General features: G+C 45.8%; 19 non-coding genes across 19 annotated transcripts; 5 read left to right on the top strand and 14 right to left on the bottom strand.

The window, feature by feature from the left end:
* Positions 1-4317: 4317 nt before the first annotated feature.
* On the bottom strand, positions 4318-4391 carry trnai-aau (transfer RNA isoleucine (anticodon AAU)). The gene has a single exon. It is a non-coding gene; the product is annotated as a tRNA-Ile (tRNA).
* Positions 4392-4763: 372 nt separating this feature from the next.
* Positions 4764-4836, bottom strand: trnak-cuu (transfer RNA lysine (anticodon CUU)). The gene has a single exon. It is a non-coding gene; the product is annotated as a tRNA-Lys (tRNA).
* A 303-nt stretch (positions 4837-5139) lies between these two features.
* trnaa-agc (transfer RNA alanine (anticodon AGC)) lies at positions 5140-5212 on the top strand. Its single transcript has one exon. It is a non-coding gene; the product is annotated as a tRNA-Ala (tRNA).
* Positions 5213-5406: 194 nt separating this feature from the next.
* On the bottom strand, positions 5407-5480 carry trnai-aau (transfer RNA isoleucine (anticodon AAU)). The gene has a single exon. It is a non-coding gene; the product is annotated as a tRNA-Ile (tRNA).
* Positions 5481-5852: 372 nt separating this feature from the next.
* On the bottom strand, positions 5853-5925 carry trnak-cuu (transfer RNA lysine (anticodon CUU)). Its single transcript has one exon. It is a non-coding gene; the product is annotated as a tRNA-Lys (tRNA).
* A 569-nt stretch (positions 5926-6494) lies between these two features.
* trnai-aau (transfer RNA isoleucine (anticodon AAU)) lies at positions 6495-6568 on the bottom strand. The gene has a single exon. It is a non-coding gene; the product is annotated as a tRNA-Ile (tRNA).
* A 372-nt stretch (positions 6569-6940) lies between these two features.
* Positions 6941-7013, bottom strand: trnak-cuu (transfer RNA lysine (anticodon CUU)). The gene has a single exon. It is a non-coding gene; the product is annotated as a tRNA-Lys (tRNA).
* Positions 7014-7317: 304 nt separating this feature from the next.
* Positions 7318-7390, top strand: trnaa-agc (transfer RNA alanine (anticodon AGC)). The gene has a single exon. It is a non-coding gene; the product is annotated as a tRNA-Ala (tRNA).
* A 194-nt stretch (positions 7391-7584) lies between these two features.
* On the bottom strand, positions 7585-7658 carry trnai-aau (transfer RNA isoleucine (anticodon AAU)). Its single transcript has one exon. It is a non-coding gene; the product is annotated as a tRNA-Ile (tRNA).
* A 371-nt stretch (positions 7659-8029) lies between these two features.
* trnak-cuu (transfer RNA lysine (anticodon CUU)) lies at positions 8030-8102 on the bottom strand. The gene has a single exon. It is a non-coding gene; the product is annotated as a tRNA-Lys (tRNA).
* A 4032-nt stretch (positions 8103-12134) lies between these two features.
* On the top strand, positions 12135-12207 carry trnaa-agc (transfer RNA alanine (anticodon AGC)). Its single transcript has one exon. It is a non-coding gene; the product is annotated as a tRNA-Ala (tRNA).
* Positions 12208-12401: 194 nt separating this feature from the next.
* Positions 12402-12476, bottom strand: trnai-aau (transfer RNA isoleucine (anticodon AAU)). Its single transcript has one exon. It is a non-coding gene; the product is annotated as a tRNA-Ile (tRNA).
* A 372-nt stretch (positions 12477-12848) lies between these two features.
* trnak-cuu (transfer RNA lysine (anticodon CUU)) lies at positions 12849-12921 on the bottom strand. Its single transcript has one exon. It is a non-coding gene; the product is annotated as a tRNA-Lys (tRNA).
* A 303-nt stretch (positions 12922-13224) lies between these two features.
* Positions 13225-13297, top strand: trnaa-agc (transfer RNA alanine (anticodon AGC)). The gene has a single exon. It is a non-coding gene; the product is annotated as a tRNA-Ala (tRNA).
* A 194-nt stretch (positions 13298-13491) lies between these two features.
* trnai-aau (transfer RNA isoleucine (anticodon AAU)) lies at positions 13492-13565 on the bottom strand. The gene has a single exon. It is a non-coding gene; the product is annotated as a tRNA-Ile (tRNA).
* A 371-nt stretch (positions 13566-13936) lies between these two features.
* On the bottom strand, positions 13937-14009 carry trnak-cuu (transfer RNA lysine (anticodon CUU)). Its single transcript has one exon. It is a non-coding gene; the product is annotated as a tRNA-Lys (tRNA).
* A 304-nt stretch (positions 14010-14313) lies between these two features.
* trnaa-agc (transfer RNA alanine (anticodon AGC)) lies at positions 14314-14386 on the top strand. Its single transcript has one exon. It is a non-coding gene; the product is annotated as a tRNA-Ala (tRNA).
* Positions 14387-14580: 194 nt separating this feature from the next.
* trnai-aau (transfer RNA isoleucine (anticodon AAU)) lies at positions 14581-14654 on the bottom strand. Its single transcript has one exon. It is a non-coding gene; the product is annotated as a tRNA-Ile (tRNA).
* A 371-nt stretch (positions 14655-15025) lies between these two features.
* On the bottom strand, positions 15026-15098 carry trnak-cuu (transfer RNA lysine (anticodon CUU)). The gene has a single exon. It is a non-coding gene; the product is annotated as a tRNA-Lys (tRNA).
* Positions 15099-15327: the final 229 nt, after the last annotated feature.

Genomic DNA, 15327 nt, shown 5'->3' with positions numbered 1-15327 from the left:
ATACTGTGAGCTCGACGCAGACAGTGCTTCCTCTGGATTTCCTCAATGGATGGAAGTGGAGTCCCTGTGATGCGCTGGGCAGTTTTCACCACCCGCTGCATCGCCTTACGCTCAGCAACAGTGCAGCTTCCATACCACACTGTGAGACAGCTGGTAAGGATGCTCTCTATTGTAGAGCGGTAAAAGTTCAACAGGATGGTAGTGGGTAGCTGGTTCTTTTTTAATGTTCTCAAGAAGAAGAGGCGCTGGTGAGCCTTCTTGACCAGGCTGGAGGTGTTAATGCTACAGGACAGGTCCTCTGAGATGTGGGTCCCCAGGAACTTGAAGGATGTAACAGGCTGCACAGTCATCCCATTGATGTGGATGGGATCATGCGAGCCTCTTCTCTCCCTCCTGAAGTCCACAATGAGCTCCTTGGTCTTGGTGGTGTTTAAAAGAAGGTTATTTTCTGTGCACCAAGTGGCCAGATGCTGGACCTCCTCCCTGTAGGCAGTCTCATCGTTGTTGTCGATGAGACCTATCACCGTGGTGTCATCTGCAAACTTAATAACGGAGTTTGATCCATACATAGGTCGGCAGTCATGGGTGAAGAGGGAGTAGAGAAAGGGGCTCAGCACACAGCCCTGTGGTACACCAGTGTTGAGCGTGACAGTAGTGGAGCGGATGTGGCCTGACCTTACATGCTGTGGTCTGCTGGTCAGAAAGTCCATAATCCAGTTGCAAAGTGAGGTGTTGATGTCCAGGGCTCTAAGTTTAGAGATTAGCTTAGAGGAGATGACAGTGTTAAATGCTGAGCTGAAATCAACAAACAGCATCCGTGCATATGTGTTTTGCTTGTCCAGGTGTGTGAGTACAGAGTACAGCGCTATGGAGACTGCATCCTCTGTGCTCCTATTGCTACGGTACACAAACTGGTGTGGGTCCAGAGTTGGTGGGAGGAAGTCCCTCAGATGTGCCAGGACTAACCGCTCGAAGCACTTCATGATTTTGGGTGTGAGTGCTACAGGGCGGTAGTCATTCAGGCATGTTGGGCTAGAATGTTTCGGCACTGGCACAATGGAGGTAGATTTGAGGCATGTTGGAACAGCTGCTTGGGCGAGAGACATGTTAAAAATGTCCGTGAATACGCCAGCGAGCTGCTCTGCACATGCTCTAAGTACGCGCCCCGGGATGCCGTCTGGTCCAGCAGCCCTGCGCGCGTTTATCCGACTCAGTGCAGTGCAAACATCTGAGGAGGTGAATGTGATGGGCGAGTGGTCGGTAGATGAGGGGATCTTGACAGCAGGTTGCTTGATGTCTCTTTCAAAGCGAGCATAAAAGTCGTTGAGCTCATTCAGAAAGAGGACATTTGTGGTTGTGGGGGCTAAGTTGCTGGGTTTATAGTCTGTAATGGCCTGAATGCCCTGCCACAAGCGTCGAGGATCAGCATTGGAGAAGTATTCCTCTAGCTTTAGTTTGTAGCAGTGCTTGGCCTTTTTGATGCCTCTCTTCAGATTTGCCCTGGAAATGCTGTAGGCCGTGTGCATCACCCGATCTGAAGGCATTGTTGCGTGCCTTCAGCAGGAGACGCACCTCCTTGTTCATCCAAGGCTTCTGATTTGGGTATGTGGTGATCTGTTTCTGAGTAGTAACCGTGTCTATGGTGGTGTTAATGTAGTTCAGAACAGAGGAGGTGTAGATGTCGATGTCCGTGTGAGAGCCACAGGTGGCCTGTGAAGCAAACATACTCCAGTCTGTGTGTTGGAACCTGTCCTGGAGTGTGATGTCAGCCCCCGCTGGCCACACTTTGATGGTCCTCACTGATGGCTTCACACGGTTGATGAGGGGGGAGTACTTGGGGGTGAGAAACAAAGAAAGGTGATCTGATTGTCCGAAGTGGGGGAGGGGGGTCACAGCATAGGCTTCAGCCATGTTTGTATAAACTTGATCCAGAGTTTTGTTTCCTCTGGTGTGACAGAGAATGTTTTTATGAAATTTAGGTAATACAGTCTTCAAATTGGAATGATTAAAATCGCCCGCCACAATGTATGCAGCCTCTGGGTGATCAGTCTGTTGTTTACTGATGGCCGCATGAAGTTCGTTCATAGCAAGCTTGGCATCAGCATCAGGAGGAATGTAAGCGGCAGTTATAATGGTGGATGTGAACTCCCGCGGCAGATAAAACGGTCTGCACTTAACCATGAGAAACTCTAGGTTACTTTACTTTACTTTACTTTACTTTATTTGGCAGACGCTTTTATCCAAAGTGACTTACAATGGGAAGACACCAGCAATTCTCGTTCGATTTCTATAGAATATCAAGTATACAAACTAAGAGCCCTGATAAGGCTTAGACTTGTCATTGAAGAGCATGCTCAGAGAGTGTTGGGTGCTAGACTAAGAAAAATTATAATGTATTTATACATTTTGTATTTGTTTGTTCAATGTGTATGCATGTGTATGTGTTAAATTTGTCTGTAATATTTTTGGAATAAGAGGGTTTTCACCTTCTTCTTAAAAGTGGTGATAGTCTCGGCTAGTCGTGTGGAGGAGGGCAGGTTGTTCCACCAGCCAGGGACAACAACGGAGAACAGACATGATTGGAATCAGAGACCCCGTGAAGAAGGAATTTTTAGTCTCCTTTCGTTTGCCGATCTGAGAGAGCGTGTAGGAGTGTATCTAGGTAGTAGTGTGTTGATGTAGGAGGGCGCAGTTCCATTTACAGCCCTGTAGGCAAGCATCAAGGATTTGAACTCAATGCGAGCAGCTACCGGGAGCCAGTGGAGGAAGGTAAGAAGAGGTGTAACATGGGTGTATTTTGGCTGATTGAAAATGAGACAGGCTGCCATATTTTGGATCATCTGGAGTGGTATTATGGTGACTGCAGAGGCTCCAGCCAGGAGAGAGTTACAGTAGTTGAGTTTGGAGATGACCATTGCCTGGACGAGGAGCTGCGTAGCCTGTTGTGAGAGAAAAGGCCGAATCTTGCGAATGTTGTAGAGAGTGAACCTGCAGGATCTGGAGATCGCAGCAACATGATGGTTCAAACTCAGTTTGTTATCTATCCAAACCCCAAGGCTTTTTGCAGATGCCGTGGGTGTTAACAATAGCGATCCAATTTGAATTGAAAGGTTTTGCTGAGGAGAATTGTTGCCCGGAAAGATCAGAATCTCGGTTTTGGATAGGTTGAGTTGGAGGTGTCGCTCAGACATCCATGCCGATATGTCTGAGAGGCAGGCCGAAATTTTTGTTGCTATAGTAGCATCTTCTGGTGGGAATGACAGATAGAGCTGGGTTAGCTGAGCAGTGTCTCCCAATGATAGTAGAGTTCGTGCACCAGGCTTTGTTAACATAGATGCACAATCCCCCACCTCTGGTCTTACCGGAGTCATCCGCCGTTCTGTCTGCCCGGAGAATGTGGTGCTCAGCTAGAGCAATAGCATTGTCCGGTATTCCGTTGTTTAGCCATGTTTCAGTGAAAATCATGACATTGCAGTTCCAGAGATTCTTGCTGTGGTTGATTCGGAGTCGAATCTCATCCATTTTGTTCACCAGTGACCATACATTGGCGAGAAGAATGCTGGGCAAAGAGAGCCGGTGTGGTGTTAGCTTTAGCTTAGCTCTTAGCCCTCCGCGCTTCCCCCGCCTTTGTTTACGGTCTCGACCGCGTCTTCGAGCACTTCCGCCCGGTCGGGTAGGGTGCGCCGCCTCGGGTGTTCTGCCGATCTCAGGGATGAGTTCAAGATTGCTGATAAAACTGTTAAAATTACGAGAACCAATATCCAAAAGCTCTTGTCGGGAGTATGATGTTGAGGCACTACTGTTCTGCACGAACAGCCCCGACATGAGCAAGAAAATTACCGCAAAACTGCAGAAACTGGAGAGACGCTGAGCCTCGCGATGTGTACGCGCCGCCATCTTGGTCTTGGGATCTTGATGGTGGTCTTGATGGTGCCGAATGTAAAAAAAAAGGCACCTTGGCTTTTTTCGACATGCCAAAATCCAATGCATGAGTCTGTTTGATCCCTGTTTATAGTCTTCCCAAAATTTCTTGCATGTTTTCTTGTCACAGGGGAATTAGCTCAAATGGTAGAGCGTTCGCTTAGCATGCGAGAGGTAGTGGGATCGATGCCTGCATTCTCCACGGTTCCTTTTTATCTTTGATTAGTTTTTCTTAGTGAAGCATTTGATTAATACATAGCACATCAGAGCCAGCATGTCCAAAGCCTCTCATCTGCACGATGTAAAAATCCTGGACGCAAGCAAATCCGTCAATCAGGAATAGCAGTTGCCTTGTCTCTAATGCGTAAGTCCTGTCAAAACACATTAAATGAGTTGTGGCCAGTACGGGGGTCGAACCCGCGACCTTGGCGTTATTAGCACCACGCTCTAACCAGCTGAGCTAACCGGCCTTGATAAGATTAAGGCTTTGACGCTTTTGGACGATTGATTAACAGCTTCTGTGTCCAAGAGTCTTGGCACAAAATGCAAGACTTTGTTTAATCCCTGCATGTAGTTTTCCCGAAACTGTTTTTCCCCTTCGTTGTCATAAGGCAATTAGCTGAAATACTAGAGCGCTTGCTTACTGTGCGAGAAATAACGGGGATCATTGCCTGCATTCTCCATGTTTCATATTTTGATTATTTTTCTTTAATTTAAGCACCTTTATACAACGCAGCACAGCAGTGCTACATACACGAAAAAAGTACAATCTGTTGCTGGATGTACTCAAATGTTTTCCGAATGAAGGCATCCCTAATTGGAAAATTTTTTCCCAAAACAGACGCCCAACGTGGGGCTCGAACCCACGACCCTGAGATTAAGAGTCTCATGCTCTACCGACTGAGCTAGCCGGGCACAGAACATTCCCTTCAATACAATGGATAATATCTGTGTCTTATATCTAATTTTCCCGTCACTATAACCACCATTGGCAATGAAACATGTTCAATCCCTTTGCCTTTTGGATGTGAGCCCCAACTGTTTACGCCCTCATAAGGTGCCCTTACTCAAATTCCCTGTAAGGTTTTTTTCTTGATGGTGCCGAATGTAAAAAAAAAGGCACCTTGGCTTTTTTCGACATGCCAAAATCCAATGCATGAGTCCGTTTGATCCCTGTTTATAGTCTTCCCAAAATTTCTTGCATGTTTTCTTGTCACAGGGGAATTAGCTCAAATGGTAGAGCGTTCGCTTAGCATGCGAGAGGTAGCGGGATCGATGCCCGCATTCTCCACGGTTCCTTTTTATCTTTGATTAGTTTTTCTTAGTGAAGCATTTGATTAATACATAGCACATCAGAGCTAGCATGTCCAAAGCCTGTCATCTGCACGATGTAAAAATCCTGGACGCAAGCAAATCCGTCAATCAGGAATAGCAGTTGCCTTGTCTCTAATGCGTAAGTCCTGTCAAAACACATTAAATGAGTTGTGGCCAGTACGGGGGTCGAACCCGCGACCTTGGCGTTATTAGCACCACGCTCTAACCAGCTGAGCTAACCGGCCTTGTTAAGATTAAGGCTTTGACGCTTTTGGACGATTGATTAACAGCTTCTGTGTCCAAGAGTCTTGGCACAAAATGCAAGAGTTTGTTTAATCCCTGCATGTAGTTTTCCCGAAACTGTTTTTCCCCTTCGTTATCATAAGGCAATTAGCTGAAATACTAGAGCGCTTGCTTACTGTGCGAGAAATAACGGGGATCAATGCCTGCGTTCTCCATGTTTCATATTTTGATTATTTTTCTTTAATTTAAGCACCTTTATACAACGCAGCACAGCAGTGCTACATACACGAAAAAAGTACAATCTGTTGCTGGATGTACTCAAATGTTTTCCGAATGAAGGCATCCCTAATTGGAAAATTTTTTCCCAAAACAGACGCCCAACGTGGGGCTCGAACCCACGACCCTGAGATTAAGAGTCTCATGCTCTACCGACTGAGCTAGCCGGGCACAGAACCTTCCCTTCAATACAATGGATAATATCTGTGTCTTATATCTAATTTTCCCGTCACTATAACCACCATTGGCAATGAAACATGTTCAATCCCTTTGCCTTTTGGATGTGAGCCCCAACTGTTTACGCCCTCATAAGGTGCCCTTACTCAAATTCCCTGTAAGGTTTTTTCTTGATGGTGCCGAATGTAAAAAAAAAGGCACCTTGGCTTTTTTCGACATGCCAAAATCCAATGCATGAGTCCGTTTGATCCCTGTTTATAGTCTTCCCAAAATTTCTTGCATGTTTTCTTGTCACAGGGGAATTAGCTCAAATGGTAGAGCGCTTGCTTAGCATGCGAGAGGTAGCGGGATCGATGCCTGCATTCTCCACGGTTCCTTTTTATCTTTGATTAGTTTTTCTTAGTGAAGCATTTGATTAATACATAGCACATCAGAGCTAGCATGTCCAAAGCCTGTCATCTGCACGATGTAAAAATCCTGGACGCAAGCAAATCCGTCAATCAGGAATAGCAGTTGCCTTGTCTCTAATGCGTAAGTCCTGTCAAAACACATTAAATGAGTTGTGGCCAGTACGGGGGTCGAACCCGCGACCTTGGCGTTATTAGCACCACGCTCTAACCAGCTGAGCTAACCGGCCTTGTTAAGATTAAGGCTTTGACGCTTTTGGACGATTGATTAACAGCTTCTGTGTCCAAGAGTCTTGGCACAAAATGCAAGACTTTGTTTAATCCCTGCATGTAGTTTTCCCGAAACTGTTTTTCCCCTTCGTTATCATAAGGCAATTAGCTGAAATACTAGAGCGCTTGCTTACTGTGTGAGAAATAACGGGGATCAATGCCTGCGTTCTCCATGTTTCATATTTTGATTATTTTTCTTTAATTTAAGCACCTTTATACAACGCAGCACAGCAGTGCTACATACACGAAAAAAGTACAATCTGTTGCTGGATGTACTCAAATGTTTTCCGAATGAAGGCATCCCTAATTGGAAATTTTTTTCCCAAAACAGACGCCCAACGTGGGGCTCGAACCCACGACCCTGAGATTAAGAGTCTCATGCTCTACCGACTGAGCTAGCCGGGCACAGAACCTTCCCTTCAATACAATGGATAATATCTGTGTCTTATATCTAATTTTCCCGTCACTATAACCACCATTGGCAATGAAACATGTTCAATCCCTTTGCCTTTTGGATGTGGAGCCCCAACTGTTTACGCCCTCATAAGGTGCCCTTACTCAAATTCCCTGTAAGGTTTTTTTCTTGATGGTGCCGAATGTAAAAAAAAAGGCACCTTGGCTTTTTTCGACATGCCAAAATCCAATGCATGAGTCCGTTTGATCCCTGTTTATAGTCTTCCCAAAATTTCTTGCATGGTTTCTTGTCACAGGGGAATTAGCTCAAATGGTAGAGCGCTCGCTTAGCATGCGAGAGGTAGCGGGATCGATGCCCGCATTCTCCACGGTTCCTTTTTATCTTTGATTAGTTTTTCTTAGTGAAGCATTTGATTAATACATAGCACATCAGAGCTAGCATGTCCAAAGCCTGTCATCTGCACGATGTAAAAATCCTGGACGCAAGCAAATCCGTCAATCAGGAATAGCAGTTGCCTTGTCTCTAATGCGTAAGTCCTGTCAAAACACATTAAATGAGTTGTGGCCAGTACGGGGGTCGAACCCGCGACCTTGGCGTTATTAGCACCACGCTCTAACCAGCTGAGCTAACCGGCCTTGTTAAGTTTAAGGCTTTGACGGTTTTGGACGATTGATTAACAGCTTCTGTGTCCAAGAGTCTTGGCACAAAATGCAAGACTTTGTTTAATCCCTGCATGTAGTTTTCCCGAAACTGTTTTTCCCCTTCGTTATCATAAGGCAATTAGCTGAAATACTAGAGCGCTTGCTTACTGTGCGAGAAATAACGGGGATCAATGCCTGCGTTCTCCATGTTTCATATTTTGATTATTTTTCTTTAATTAAGCACCTTTATACAACGCAGCACAGCAGTGCTACATACACGAAAAAAGTACAATCTGTTGCTGGATGTACTCAAATGTTTTCCGAATGAAGGCATTCCTAATTGGAAAATTTTTTCCCAAAACCGACGCCCAACGTGGGGCTCGAACCCACGACCCTGAGATTAAGAGTCTCATGCTCTACCGACTGAGCTAGCCGGGCACAGAACCTTCCCTTCAATACAATGGATAATATCGGTGTCTTATATCTAATTTTCCCGTCACTATAACCACCATTGGCAATGAAACATGTTCAATCCCTTTGCCTTTTGGATGTGAGCCCCAACTGTTTACGCCCTCATAAGGTGCCCTTACTCAAATTCCCTGTAAGGTTTTTTTCTTGATTAGATTAGATGATTAGATTCAACTTTATTGTCATTACACATGTACAAGTACAGGGCAACGAAATGTAGTTTAGGTCTAACCAGAAGTGCAATAAGCAGCAAGTGCAGGATACAGTTCAAATAAGTTAAGTTATATATATATACATAAAGTGATATGTGCTATACATAAAGTGATATGTGCAGTACAAAGTGATATGTGCAGTACAAAGTGATATGTGCAGTACAAAGTGATATGTGCAGTGCAGTGATTATCAGGAGTGTATGGGGGGGGCAGAGGAGTTCAGCAAGGAAACAGCTCTGGGAAAAAAGCTGTTCCTAAGTCTGCTGGTTCTTGTCCGTGGTAGCCTGAACCGTCTGCCTGAAGGCAGGAGAGAGAACAGTTTGTGGGCCGGGTGGGAGGAGTCCTTAAGAATACTGTGAGCTCGACGCAGACAGTGCTTCCTCTGGATTTCCTCAATGGATGGAAGTGGAGTCCCTGTGATGCGCTGGGCAGTTTTCACCACCCGCTGCATCGCCTTACGCTCAGCAACAGTGCAGCTTCCATACCACACTGTGAGACAGCTGGTAAGGATGCTCTCTATTGTAGAGCGGTAAAAGTTCAACAGGATGGTAGTGGGTAGCTGGTTCTTTTTTAATGTTCTCAAGAAGAAGAGGCGCTGGTGAGCCTTCTTGACCAGGCTGGAGGTGTTAATGCTCCAGGACAGGTCCTCTGAGATGTGGGTCCCCAGGAACTTGAAGGATGTAACAGGCTGCACAGTCATCCCATTGATGTGGATGGGATCATGCGAGCCTCTTCTCTCCCTCCTGAAGTCCACAATGAGCTCCTTGGTCTTGGTGGTGTTTAAAAGAAGGTTATTTTCTGTGCACCAAGTGGCCAGATGCTGGACCTCCTCCCTGTAGGCAGTCTCATCGTTGTTGTCGATGAGACCTATCACCGTGGTGTCATCTGCAAACTTAATAACGGAGTTTGATCCATACATAGGTCGGCAGTCATGGGTGAAGAGGGAGTAGAGGAAGGGGCTCGGCACACAGCCCTGTGGTACACCAGTGTTGAGCGTGACAGTAGTGGAGCGGATGTGGCCTGACCTTACATGCTGTGGTCTGCTGGTCAGAAAGTCCATAATCCAGTTGCAAAGTGAGGTGTTGATGTCCAGGGCTCTAAGTTTAGAGATTAGCTTAGAGGGGATGACAGTGTTAAATGCTGAGCTGAAATCAACAAACAGCATCCGTGCATATGTGTTTTGCTATGGAGACTGCATCCTCTGTGCTCCTATTGCTACGGTACGCAAACTGGTGTGGGTCCAGAGTTGGTGGGAGGAAGTCCCTCAGATGTGCCAGGACTAACCGCTCGAAGCACTTCATGATTTTGGGTGTGAGTGCTACAGGGCGGTAGTCATTCAGGCATGTTGGGCTAGAATGTTTCGGCACTGGCACAATGGAGGTAGATTTGAGGCATGTTGGAACAGCTGCTTGGGCGAGAGACATGTTAAAAATGTCCGTGAATACGCCAGCGAGCTGCTCTGCACATGCTCTAAGTACGCGCCCCGGGATGCCGTCTGGTCCAGCAGCCCTGCGCGCGTTTATCCGACTCAGTGCAGTGCAAACATCTGAGGAGGTGAATGTGATGGGCGAGTGGTCGGTAGATGAGGGGATCTTGACAGCAGGTTGCTTGTTGTCTCTTTCAAAGCGAGCATAAAAGTCGTTGAGCTCATTCAGAAAGAGGACATTTGTGGTTGTGGGGGCTAAGTTGCTGGGTTTATAGTCTGTAATGGCCTGAATGCCCTGCCACAAGCGTCGAGGATCAGCATTGGAGAAGTATTCCTCTAGCTTTAGTTTGTAGCAGTGCTTGGCCTTTTTGATGCCTCTCTTCAGATTTGCCCTGGAAATGCTGTAGGCCTGTGCATCACCCGATCTGAAGGCATTGTTGCGTGCCTTCAGCAGGAGACGCACCTCCTTGTTCATCCAAGGCTTCTGATTTGGGTATGTGGTGATCTGTTTCTGAGTAGTAACCGTGTCTATGGTGGTGTTAATGTAGTTCAGAACAGAGGAGGTGTAGATGTCGATGTCCGTGTGAGAGCCACAGGTGGCCTGTGAAGCAAACATACTCCAGTCTGTGTGTTGGAACCTGTCCTGGAGTGTGATGTCAGCCCCCGCTGGCCACACTTTGATGGTCCTCACTGATGGCTTCACACGGTTGATGAGGGGGGAGTACTTGGGGGTGAGAAACAAAGAAAGGTGATCTGATTGTCCGAAGTGGGGGAGGGGGGTCACAGCATAGGCTTCAGCCATGTTTGTATAAACTTGATCCAGAGTTTTGTTTCCTCTGGTGTGACAGAGAATGTTTTTATGAAATTTAGGTAATACAGTCTTCAAATTGGAATGATTAAAATCGCCCGCCACAATGTATGCAGCCTCTGGGTGATCAGTCTGTTGTTTACTGATGGCCGCATGAAGTTCGTTCATAGCAAGCTTGGCATCAGCATCAGGAGGAATGTAAGCGGCAGTTATAATGGTGGATGTGAACTCCCGCGGCAGATAAAACGGTCTGCACTTAACCATGAGAAACTCTAGGTTATATGCATGTGTATGTGTTAAATTTGTCTGTAATATTTTTGGAATAAGAGGGTTTTCACCTTCTTCTTAAAAGTGGTGATAGTCTCGGCTAGTCGTGTGGAGGAGGGCAGGTTGTTCCACCAGCCAGGGACAACAACGGAGAACAGACATGATTGGAATCAGAGACCCCGTGAAGAAGGAATTTTTAGTCTCCTTTCGTTTGCCGATCTGAGAGAGCGTGTAGGAGTGTATCTAGGTAGTAGTGTGTTGATGTAGGAGGGCGCAGTTCCATTTACAGCCCTGTAGGCAAGCATCAAGGATTTGAACTCAATGCGAGCAGCTACCGGGAGCCAGTGGAGGAAGGTAAGAAGAGGTGTAACATGGGTGTATTTTGGCTGATTGAAAATGAGACAGGCTGCCATATTTTGGATCATCTGGAGTGGTATTATGGTGACTGCAGAGGCTCCAGCCAGGAGAGAGTTACAGTAGTTGAGTTTGGAGATGACCATTGCCTGGACGAGGAGTGCTGAGCAGTGTCTCCCAATGATAGTAGAGTTCGTGCACCAGGCTTTGTTAACATAGATGCACAATCCCCCACCTCTGGTCTTACCGGAGTCATCCGCCGTTCTGTCTGCCCGGAGAATGTGGTGCTCAGCTAGAGCAATAGCATTGTCCGGTATTCCGTTGTTTAGCCATGTTTCAGTGAAAATCATGACATTGCAGTTCCAGAGTTTCTTGCTGTGGTTGATTCGGAGTCGAATCTCATCCATTTTGTTCACCAGTGACCGTACATTGGCGAGAAGAATGCTGGGCAAAGAGAGCCGGTGTGGTGTTAGCTTTAGCTTAGCTCTTAGCCCTCCGCGCTTCCCCCGCCTTTATTTACGGTCTCGACCGCGTCTTCGAGCACTTCCGCCCGGTCGGGTAGGGTGCGCCGCCTCGGGTGTTCTGCCGATCTCAGGGATGAGTTCAAGATTGCTGATAAAACTGTTAAAATTACGAGAACCAATATCCAAAAGCTCTTGTCGGGAGTACGATGTTGAGGCACTACTGTTCTGCACGAACAGCCCCGACATGAGCAAGAAAATTACCGCAAAACTGCAGAAACTGGAGAGACGCTGAGCCTCGCGATGTGTACGCGCCGCCATCTTGGTCTTGGGATCTTGATGGTGGTCTTGATGGTGCCGAATGTAAAAAAAAAGGCACCTTGGCTTTTTTCGACATGCCAAAATCCAATGCATGAGTCCGTTTGATCCCTGTTTATAGTCTTCCCAAAATTTCTTGCATGGTTTCTTGTCACAGGGGAATTAGCTCAAATGGTAGAGCGCTCGCTTAGCATGCGAGAGGTAGCGGGATCGATGCCCGCATTCTCCACGGTTCCTTTTTATCTTTGATTAGTTTTTCTTAGTGAAGCATTTGATTAATACATAGCACATCAGAGCCAGCATGTCCAAAGCCTCTCATCTGCACAATGTAAAAATCCTGGACGCAAGCAAATCCGTCAATCAGGAATAGCAGTTGCCTTGTCTCTAATGCGTAAGTCCTGTCAAAACACATTAAATGAGTTGTGGCCAGTACAGGGGGTCGAACCCGCGACCTTGGCGTTATTAGCACCACGCTCTAACCAGCTGAGCTAACCGGCCTTGATAAGATTATAGCTTTGACGCTTTTGGACGATTGATTAACAGCTTCTGTGTCCAAGAGTCTTGGCACAAAATGCAAGACTTTGTTTAATCCCTGCATGTAGTTTTCCCGAAACTGTTTTTCCCCTTCGTTGTCATAAGGCAATTAGCTGAAATACTAGAGCGCTTGCTTACTGTGCGAGAAATAACGGGGATCATTGCCTGCATTCTCCATGTTTCATATTTTGATTATTTTTCTTTAATTTAAGCACCTTTATACAACGCAGCACAGCAGTGCTACATACACGAAAAAAGTACAATCTGTTGCTGGATGTACTCAAATGTTTTCCGAATGAAGGCATCCCTAATTGGAAAATTTTTTCCCAAAACAGACGCCCAACGTGGGGCTCGAACCCACGACCCTGAGATTAAGAGTCTCATGCTCTACCGACTGAGCTAGCCGGGCACAGAACATTCCCTTCAATACAATGGATAATATCTGTGTCTTATATCTAATTTTGCCGTCACTATAACCACCATTGGCAATGAAACATGTTCAATCCCTTTGCCTTTTGGATGTGAGCCCCAACTGTTTACGCCCTCATAAGGTGCCCTTACTCAAATTCCCTGTAAGGTTTTTTTCTTGCTGGTGCCGAATGTAAAAAAAAAGGCACCTTGGCTTTTTTCGACATGCCAAAATCCAATGCATGAGTCCGTTTGATCCCTGTTTATAGTCTTCCCAAAATTTCTTGCATGGTTTCTTGTCACAGGGGAATTAACTCAAATGGTAGAGCGCTCGCTTAGCATGCGAGAGGTAGCGGGATCGATGCCCGCATTCTCCACGGTTCCTTTTTATCTTTGATTAGTTTTTCTTAGTGAAGCATTTGATTAATACATAGCACATCAGAGCTAGCATGTCCAAAGCCTGTCATCTGCACGATGTAAAAATCCTGGACGCAAGCAAATCCGTCAATCAGGAATAGCAGTTGCCTTGTCTCTAATGCGTAAGTCCTGTCAAAACACATTAAATGAGTTGTGGCCAGTACGGGGGTCGAACCCGCGACCTTGGCGTTATTAGCACCACGCTCTAACCAGCTGAGCTAACCGGCCTTGTTAAGATTAAGGCTTTGACGCTTTTGGACGATTGATTAACAGCTTCTGTGTCCAAGAGTCTTGGCACAAAATGCAAGACTTTGTTTAATCCCTGCATGTAGTTTTCCCGAAACTGTTTTTCCCCTTCGTTATCATAAGGCAATTAGCTGAAATACTAGAGCGCTTGCTTACTGTGTGAGAAATAACGGGGATCAATGCCTGCGTTCTCCATGTTTCATATTTTGATTATTTTTCTTTAATTAAGCACCTTTATACAACGCAGCACAGCAGTGCTACATACACGAAAAAAGTACAATCTGTTGCTGGATGTACTCAAATGTTTTCCGAATGAAGGCATTCCTAATTGGAAAATTTTTTCCCAAAACCAACGCCCAACGTGGGGCTCGAACCCACGACCCTGAGATTAAGAGTCTCATGCTCTACCGACTGAGCTAGCCGGGCACAGAACCTTCCCTTCAATACAATGGATAATATCGGTGTCTTATATCTAATTTTCCCGTCACTATAACCACCATTGGCAATGAAACATGTTCAATCCCTTTGCCTTTTGGATGTAAGCCCCAACTGTTTACGCCCTCATAAGGTGCCCTTACTCAAATTCCCTGTAAGGTTTTTTTCTTGCTGGTGCCGAATGTAAAAAAAAAAGGCACCTTGGCTTTTTTCGACATGCCAAAATCCAATGCATGAGTCCGTTTGATCCCTGTTTATAGTCTTCCCAAAATTTCTTGCATGGTTTCTTGTCACAGGGGAATTAGCTCAAATGGTAGAGCGCTCGCTTAGCATGCGAGAGGTAGCGGGATCGATGCCCGCATTCTCCACGGTTCCTTTTTATCTTTGATTAGTTTTTCTTAGTGAAGCATTTGATTAATACATAGCACATCAGAGCTAGCATGTCCAAAGCCTGTCATCTGCACGATGTAAAAATCCTGGACGCAAGCAAATCCGTCAATCAGGAATAGCAGTTGCCTTGTCTCTAATGCGTAAGTCCTGTCAAAACACATTAAATGAGTTGTGGCCAGTACGGGGGTCGAACCCGCGACCTTGGCGTTATTAGCACCACGCTCTAACCAGCTGAGCTAACCGGCCTTGTTAAGATTAAGGCTTTGACGCTTTTGGACGATTGATTAACAGCTTCTGTGTCCAAGAGTCTTGGCACAAAATGCAAGACTTTGTTTAATCCCTGCATGTAGTTTTCCCGAAACTGTTTTTCCCCTTCGTTATCATAAGGCAATTAGCTGAAATACTAGAGCGCTTGCTTACTGTGCGAGAAATAACGGGGATCAATGCCTGCGTTCTCCATGTTTCATATTTTGATTATTTTTCTTTAATTAAGCACCTTTATACAACGCAGCACAGCAGTGCTACATACACGAAAAAAGTACAATCTGTTGCTGGATGTACTCAAATGTTTTCCGAATGAAGGCATTCCTAATTGGAAAATTTTTTCCCAAAACCGACGCCCAACGTGGGGCTCGAACCCACGACCCTGAGATTAAGAGTCTCATGCTCTACCGACTGAGCTAGCCGGGCACAGAACCTTCCCTTCAATACAATGGATAATATCGGTGTCTTATATCTAATTTTCCCGTCACTATAACCACCATTGGCAATGAAACATGTTCAATCCCTTTGCCTTTTGGATGTGAGCCCCAACTGTTTACGCCCTCATAAGGTGCCCTTACTCAAATTCCCTGTAAGGTTTTTTTCTTGATTAGATTAGATGATTAGATTCAACTTTATTGTCATTACACATGTACAA

Source organism: Denticeps clupeoides, unplaced genomic scaffold (assembly GCF_900700375.1).
Source record: "Denticeps clupeoides unplaced genomic scaffold, fDenClu1.1, whole genome shotgun sequence".
NCBI lineage: Eukaryota > Metazoa > Chordata > Actinopteri > Clupeiformes > Denticipitidae > Denticeps > Denticeps clupeoides.
Note: the sequence above shows the minus strand (reverse complement) of the source record. Positions and strands in the feature narration are given on the sequence as shown.